The sequence below is a fragment of the Schistocerca serialis genome, unplaced genomic scaffold (genome assembly GCF_023864345.2).
Source record: "Schistocerca serialis cubense isolate TAMUIC-IGC-003099 unplaced genomic scaffold, iqSchSeri2.2 HiC_scaffold_582, whole genome shotgun sequence".
NCBI classification, from domain to species: Eukaryota; Metazoa; Arthropoda; class Insecta; order Orthoptera; family Acrididae; genus Schistocerca; species Schistocerca serialis.
The window spans coordinates 12,501-20,000 of record NW_026048171.1 but is presented as its reverse complement, the minus strand read 5'-3'; the positions used below and the strand labels follow the sequence as shown (position 1 = coordinate 20,000).

Here is a 7,500-nt window from a genome sequence, read left to right as displayed (position 1 = left end):
CCTAACCTACGTTGTGCCTTAACCTAACCTACGTTGTGCCTTAACCTAACCTACGTTGTGCCTTAACCTAACCTACGTTGTGCCTTAACCTAACCTACGTTGTGCCTTAACCTAACCTACGTTGTGCCTTAACCTAACCTACGTTGTGCCTTAACCTAACCTACGTTGTGCCTTAACCTAACCTACGTTGTGCCTTAACCTAACCTACGTTGTGCCTTAACCTAACCTACGTTGTGCCTTAACCTAACCTACGTTGTGCCTTAACCTAACCTACGTTGTGCCTTAACCTAACCTACGTTGTGCCTTAACCTAACCTACGTTGTGCCTTAACCTAACCTACGTTGTGCCTTAACCTAACCTACGTTGTGCCTTAACCTAACCTACGTTGTGCCTTAACCTAACCTACGTTGTGCCTTAACCTAACCTACGTTGTGCCTTAACCTAACCTACGTTGTGCCTTAACCTAACCTACGTTGTGCCTTAACCTAACCTACGTTGTGCCTTAACCTAACCTACGTTGTGCCTTAACCTAACCTACGTTGTGCCTTAACCTAACCTATGTTGTGCCTTAACCTAACCTATGTTGTGCCTTAACCTAACCTATGTTGTGCCTTAACCTAACCTATGTTGTGCCTTAACCTAACCTATGTTGTGCCTTAACCTAACCTATGTTGTGCCTTAACCTAACCTATGTTGTGCCTTAACCTAACCTATGTTGTGCCTTAACCTAACCTACGTTGTGCCTTAACCTAACCCATATTGTACCTTACCTAACCCATATTGTACCTTAACCTAACCCATATTGTACCTTAACCTAACCCATATTGTACCTTAACCTAACCCATATTGTACCTTAACGTAACCTAATTTGTGCCTTAACGTAACCTAATTTGTGCCTTAACGTAACCTAATTTGTGCCTTAACGTAACCTAATTTGTGCCTTAACGTAACCTAATTTGTGCCTTAACGTAACCTAATTTGTGCCTTAACGTAACCTAATTTGTGCTTAACGTAACCTAATTTGTGCCTTAACGTAACCTAATTTGTGCCTTAACGTAACCTAATTTGTGCCTTAACGTAACCTAATTTGTGCCTTAACGTAACCTAATTTGTGCCTTAACGTAACCTAATTTGTGCCTTAACGTAACCTAATTTGTGCCTTAACGTAACCTAATTTGTGCCTTAACGTAACCTAATTTGTGCCTTAACGTAACCTAATTTGTGCCTTAACGTAACCTAATTTGTGCCTTAACGTAACCTAATTTGTGCCTTAACGTAACCTAATTTGTGCCTTAACGTAACCTAAATTGTGCCTTAACGTACAATTGCTAACGTACCCATGTTGTGCCTTAACGTAACCATGTTGTGCCTTAACGTAACCCAATTTGTGCCTTAACGTAACCCATGTTGTGCCTTAACCTAACCTATATTGTGCCTCAACCTAACCTATATTGCGCCTTAACCTGACGCACGTTGTCGCTGAACCTGCTCTGTAATTGTTATGCAACTCGTTAAATTAGTGTAGTGTTGCCTAACCGCAACCCTCGCAATATAGTTCGCTATTCGCACTGCCCGGTCCCCTGTGTATCGCGTCATGTTAAACACCTTGCAGGTGTTGCTGACTTTCCACATGCTCCTGCTATACACTGTAATGGTGGATAGCAGCAGGACGTACATGCCCCCCCCCCCTTCCCCCCTGCCTTCGCAAGCTGGTCGTTGAGAAGTTTGCATGTTCAATGCCCTTCGCATGCCGACGTACTCAGCCTACGTTGTGGTACGGCCTGTCACCTGTCCGCCGATGTACGCAAAACCCACAAACTGTACTGCACATTGGTCCGTATGTACTGAATGATACATCGTGGCACATGTGTGACCGTACGACGACTGCGCCTAGCAACGGCAGACCATACAGTCCAAATATTGTGCACGCAGCTACGTGTCGTCTCCCTATAAGAGCTGGATTGCAGTGTGGTACGCCATTCAGACGTGTGGGAGGAACGGACGCCCTGGATGGCGATCAGCATGAGCAGTCTGTTGATGTAGTGGAGCGTGTATTCGGACGTAGTCGTCTCTTCTCACACACCGTGATAGCATGTTGCACCGCGTTCCACATCTGCGACATCCTGCAGAGGCCGGCTGACAGTCGTTCGCGCAATGGACACCGCATACGTACGGGGGCTACCTTCCACGTGTTCTCGAGGCGTGCACATGTTGTTGCGTCTATGTGGGCAGACGTAGTGTGTTGTGACACCTGACACAGGCATGCAATACTCGTTGCAAATGGCGATGGACGTCTACGTTTGCTGGTGACGTTACGCAAATGAACAACAGGTAACCCGTTGTGGTGCGGTTGTTCTCGCTAGAGGTGAATCAGTGTTGGCGACGATCGGTCGAGCTATTAACCGGTTGTTTCAGGGATACCCACCATGCCCACGAACGTGAAAGGGGACCCACCATGCCCACGAACGCGAAAGGGGATCTGGGTGTGAGGCGATACGCGGCGGTGGCTGGGTGGGACCGTCCCCGGCCGGTGAGGGGGGGCCGCCCGGCGTGCTGGCAGCGCGGTGCGTGGGCGCACGCGCTACAGCCGGCTGGTGGGGGCGGCCAGTGGCAGGCGCGCCGGCCGACGGACGCGGCAGGCGGCGCAGCTGCGCGCCGGCGCCCCCTGCTCGCGGCGCCTTGCGGCCAAAGTAGGTCCTCGCGGGCCCGGTGCGAAGCGCGGTGGCCATCTGCAGTGTGCTGGTCCGATTGAGGACTGTGTGCGCTGAGGATGCGCCGCCGCCCGGCGCTCGGCGCCGCGACGCCGTCTGCTGCTCGGTCGCCCCAGCGGTTCTCGCAGGTGGTTTGTATCGCAGCTGTGCGGACGTGTTGGCGCGTGCGCTGTGCTGGGAGAGTTCGCTTCGGCACCCAAGTGGGGCTTTTGTCCTTCTGTGGCGCTGGCGTTGGAGCTGCCGGTCACCGTAGGTGGCGCGTGTTGTCTCCCGCCGGCAATGCCACGACAGCACGCTCCCGGGCCTCTGTCGGCAGCGGCAAGCTCAGTTGGGAGCACGGGTGGTCGCACCTAAAGCGTCTACTCGCCTAACTCCGGGCGATTGCGCCTCTCTCGAACCCGACCAAGTACTTAGGACGGCGCTGCGCGCCGCCGGGACCTGAGAGGGTTTCGAGGTGTGTTGTGCAGGGGAGCTCAGCCTCCTCCTGTTTGCAGAATAATTGAGCGGACGCTTGCGTGTTCGCGCGGGCCCCCGGGACACACTCCCGGGCGGCCGGCTGCTCAGCTCTAGTTGACGCAGCTCCCTGGTTGATCCTGCCAGTAGTCATATGCTTGTCTCAAAGATTAAGCCATGCATGTCTCAGTACAAGCCGCATTAAGGTGAAACCGCGAATGGCTCATTAAATCAGTTATGGTTCCTTAGATCGTACCCACGTTACTTGGATAACTGTGGTAATTCTAGAGCTAATACATGCAAACAGAGTCCCGACCAGAGATGGAAGGGACGCTTTTATTAGATCAAAACCAATCGGTCGGCTCGTCCGGTCCGTTTGCCTTGGTGACTCTGAATAACTTTGGGCTGATCGCACGGTCCTCGTACCGGCGACGCATCTTTCAAATGTCTGCCTTATCAACTGTCGATGGTAGGTTCTGCGCCTACCATGGTTGTAACGGGTAACGGGGAATCAGGGTTCGATTCCGGAGAGGGAGCCTGAGAAACGGCTACCACATCCAAGGAAGGCAGCAGGCGCGCAAATTACCCACTCCCGGCACGGGGAGGTAGTGACGAAAAATAACGATACGGGACTCATCCGAGGCCCCGTAATCGGAATGAGTACACTTTAAATCCTTTAACGAGTATCTATTGGAGGGCAAGTCTGGTGCCAGCAGCCGCGGTAATTCCAGCTCCAATAGCGTATATTAAAGTTGTTGCGGTTAAAAAGCTCGTAGTTGGATTTGTGTCCCACGCTGTTGGTTCACCGCCCGTCGGTGTTTAACTGGCATGTATCGTGGGACGTCCTGCCGGTGGGGCGAGCCGAAGGCGTGCGACCGCCTCGTGCGTGCTCGTGCGTCCCGAGGCGGACCCCGTTGAAATCCTACCAGGGTGCTCTTTATTGAGTGTCTCGGTGGGCCGGCACGTTTACTTTGAACAAATTAGAGTGCTTAAAGCAGGCAAGCCCGCCTGAATACTGTGTGCATGGAATAATGGAATAGGACCTCGGTTCTATTTTGTTGGTTTTCGGAACCCGAGGTAATGATTAATAGGGACAGGCGGGGGCATTCGTATTGCGACGTTAGAGGTGAAATTCTTGGATCGTCGCAAGACGAACAGAAGCGAAAGCATTTGCCAAGTATGTTTTCATTAATCAAGAACGAAAGTTAGAGGTTCGAAGGCGATCAGATACCGCCCTAGTTCTAACCATAAACGATGCCAGCCAGCGATCCGCCGCAGTTCCTCCGATGACTCGGCGGGCAGCCTCCGGGAAACCAAAGCTTTTGGGTTCCGGGGGAAGTATGGTTGCAAAGCTGAAACTTAAAGGAATTGACGGAAGGGCACCACCAGGAGTGGAGCCTGCGGCTTAATTTGACTCAACACGGGAAACCTCACCAGGCCCGGACACCGGAAGGATTGACAGATTGATAGCTCTTTCTTGATTCGGTGGGTGGTGGTGCATGGCCGTTCTTAGTTGGTGGAGCGATTTGTCTGGTTAATTCCGATAACGAACGAGACTCTAGCCTGCTAACTAGTCGCGTGACATCCTTCGTGCTGTCAGCGATTACTTTTCTTCTTAGAGGGACAGGCGGCTTCTAGCCGCACGAGATTGAGCAATAACAGGTCTGTGATGCCCTTAGATGTTCTGGGCCGCACGCGCGCTACACTGAAGGAATCAGCGTGTCTTCCTAGGCCGAAAGGTCGGGGTAACCCGCTGAACCTCCTTCGTGCTAGGGATTGGGGCTTGCAATTGTTCCCCATGAACGAGGAATTCCCAGTAAGCGCGAGTCATAAGCTCGCGTTGATTACGTCCCTGCCCTTTGTACACACCGCCCGTCGCTACTACCGATTGAATGATTTAGTGAGGTCTTCGGACTGGTACGCGGCATTGACTCTGTCGTTGCCGATGCTACCGGAAAGATGACCAAACTTGATCATTTAGAGGAAGTAAAAGTCGTAACAAGGTTTCCGTAGGTGAACCTGCGGAAGGATCATTACCGACTAGACTGCATGTCTTTCGATGTGCGTGTCGTGTCGCGCAACACGCAGCTACCTGTACGGCTCGCAGTAGCCGTGCGCCGCGTGCGGAACCACGCGTTCGTCTCAAAACTAACGGCAATGTTGTGTGGTACGAGCGCTGAAGCGCTGGAGCGGCTGGCCTGCGGCACCTGGCGCCTGGCGCCGGTTTTGAATGACTTTCGCCCGACTGCCTGTCCGCTCCGGTGTGGAGCCGTACGACGCCCATCGGCCGTGAGGCCGTTGGACACTGAACGCTGGAACAGGGCCGCCACACGCCTCAGTCCCGCCTATGCAACTGTCTCGAAAGAGATGGTGGAAACTATGAAAAGATCACCCAGGACGGTGGATCACTCGGCTCGTGGGTCGATGAAGAACGCAGCAAATTGCGCGTCGACATGTGAACTGCAGGACACATGAACATCGACGTTTCGAACGCACATTGCGGTCCATGGATTCCGTTCCCGGGCCACGTCTGGCTGAGGGTCGGCTACGTATACTGAAGCGCGCGGCGTTTGCCCCGCTTCGCAGACCTGGGAGTGTCGTGGCCGCCTGTGGGGCCGGCCGCGTCTCCTTAAACGTGCGATGCGCGCCCGTCGCCTGGCGGTTCGCATACCGGTACTTACTCGGTAGCGTGCACAGCCGGCTGGCGGTGTGGCGTGCGACACCTCGTACAACGACCTCAGAGCAGGCGAGACTACCCGCTGAATTTAAGCATATTACTAAGCGGAGGAAAAGAAACTAACAAGGATTCCCCCAGTAGCGGCGAGCGAACAGGGAAGAGTCCAGCACCGAACCCCGCAGGCTGCCGCCTGTCGTGGCATGTGGTGTTTGGGAGGGTCCACTACCCCGACGCCTCGCGCCGAGCCCAAGTCCAACTTGAATGAGGCCACGGCCCGTAGAGGGTGCCAGGCCCGTAGCGGCCGGTGCGAGCGTCGGCGGGACCTCTCCTTCGAGTCGGGTTGCTTGAGAGTGCAGCTCCAAGTGGGTGGTAAACTCCATCTGAGACTAAATATGACCACGAGACCGATAGCGAACAAGTACCGTGAGGGAAAGTTGAAAAGAACTTTGAAGAGAGAGTTCAAAAGTACGTGAAACCGTTCTGGGGTAAACGTGAGAAGTCCGAAAGGTCGAACGGGTGAGATTCACGCCCATCCGGCCACTGGCCTCCGCCCTCGGCAGATGGGGCCGGCCGCCCGCGCGGAGCAATTCGCGGCGGGGTCGTGTCCGGTTGCCTTTCCACTCGCCGCGGGGCGGGGCCGTTCCGGTGTGCGGTGGGCCGCACTTCTCCCCTAGTAGGACGTCGCGACCCGCTGGGTGCCGGCCTACGGCCCGGGTGCGCAGCCTGTCCTTCCGCGGGCCTCGGTTCGCGTCTGTTGGGCAGAGCCCCGGTGTCCTGGCTGGCTGCCCGGCGGTATATCTGGAGGAGTCGATTCGCCCCTTTGGGCGCTCGGGCTCCCGGCAAGCGCGCGCGGTTCTTCCCGGATGACGGACCTACCTGGCCCGGCCCCGGACCCGCGCCGCTGTTGGCTCGGGATGCTCTCGGGCGGAATAATCGCTCCCGTCAGCGGCGCTTCAGCTTTGGACAATTTCACGACCCGTCTTGAAACACGGACCAAGGAGTCTAACATGTGCGCGAGTCATTGGGCTGTACGAAACCTAAAGGCGTAATGAAAGTGAAGGTCTCGCCTTGCGCGGGCCGAGGGAGGATGGGGCTTCCCCGCCCTTCACGGGGCGGCGGCCTCCGCACTCCCGGGGCGTCTCGTCCTCATTGCGAGGTGAGGCGCACCTAGAGCGTACACGTTGGGACCCGAAAGATGGTGAACTATGCCTGGCCAGGACGAAGTCAGGGGAAACCCTGATGGAGGTCCGTAGCGATTCTGACGTGCAAATCGATCGTCGGAGCTGGGTATAGGGGCGAAAGACTAATCGAACCATCTAGTAGCTGGTTCCCTCCGAAGTTTCCCTCAGGATAGCTGGTGCTCGTACGAGTCTCATCCGGTAAAGCGAATGATTAGAGGCCTTGGGGCCGAAACGACCTCAACCTATTCTCAAACTTTAAATGGGTGAGATCTCCGGCTTGCTTGATATGCTGAAGCCGCGAGCAAACGACTCGGATCGGAGTGCCAAGTGGGCCACTTTTGGTAAGCAGAACTGGCGCTGTGGGATGAACCAAACGCCGAGTTAAGGCGCCCGAATCGACGCTCATGGGAAACCATGAAAGGCGTTGGTTGCTTAAGACAGCAGGACGGTGGCCATGGAAGTCGGAATCCGCTAAGGA

At 54.8% G+C, this 7,500-nt stretch overlaps 2 non-coding genes and 1 pseudogene across 2 annotated transcripts; all 3 read left to right on the top strand.

The window, feature by feature from the left end:
* Positions 1 to 3,291: 3,291 nt before the first annotated feature.
* On the top strand, positions 3,292 to 5,200 carry LOC126448254 (small subunit ribosomal RNA). Its single transcript, XR_007584045.1, has one exon. It is a non-coding gene; the product is annotated as a small subunit ribosomal RNA (ribosomal RNA).
* Positions 5,201 to 5,553: 353 nt separating this feature from the next.
* On the top strand, positions 5,554 to 5,708 carry LOC126448251 (5.8S ribosomal RNA). Its single transcript, XR_007584043.1, has one exon. It is a non-coding gene; the product is annotated as a 5.8S ribosomal RNA (ribosomal RNA).
* Positions 5,709 to 5,896: 188 nt separating this feature from the next.
* Positions 5,897 to 7,500, top strand: part of LOC126448250 (large subunit ribosomal RNA) — a 5,340-nt pseudogene continuing 3,736 nt past the window's right edge.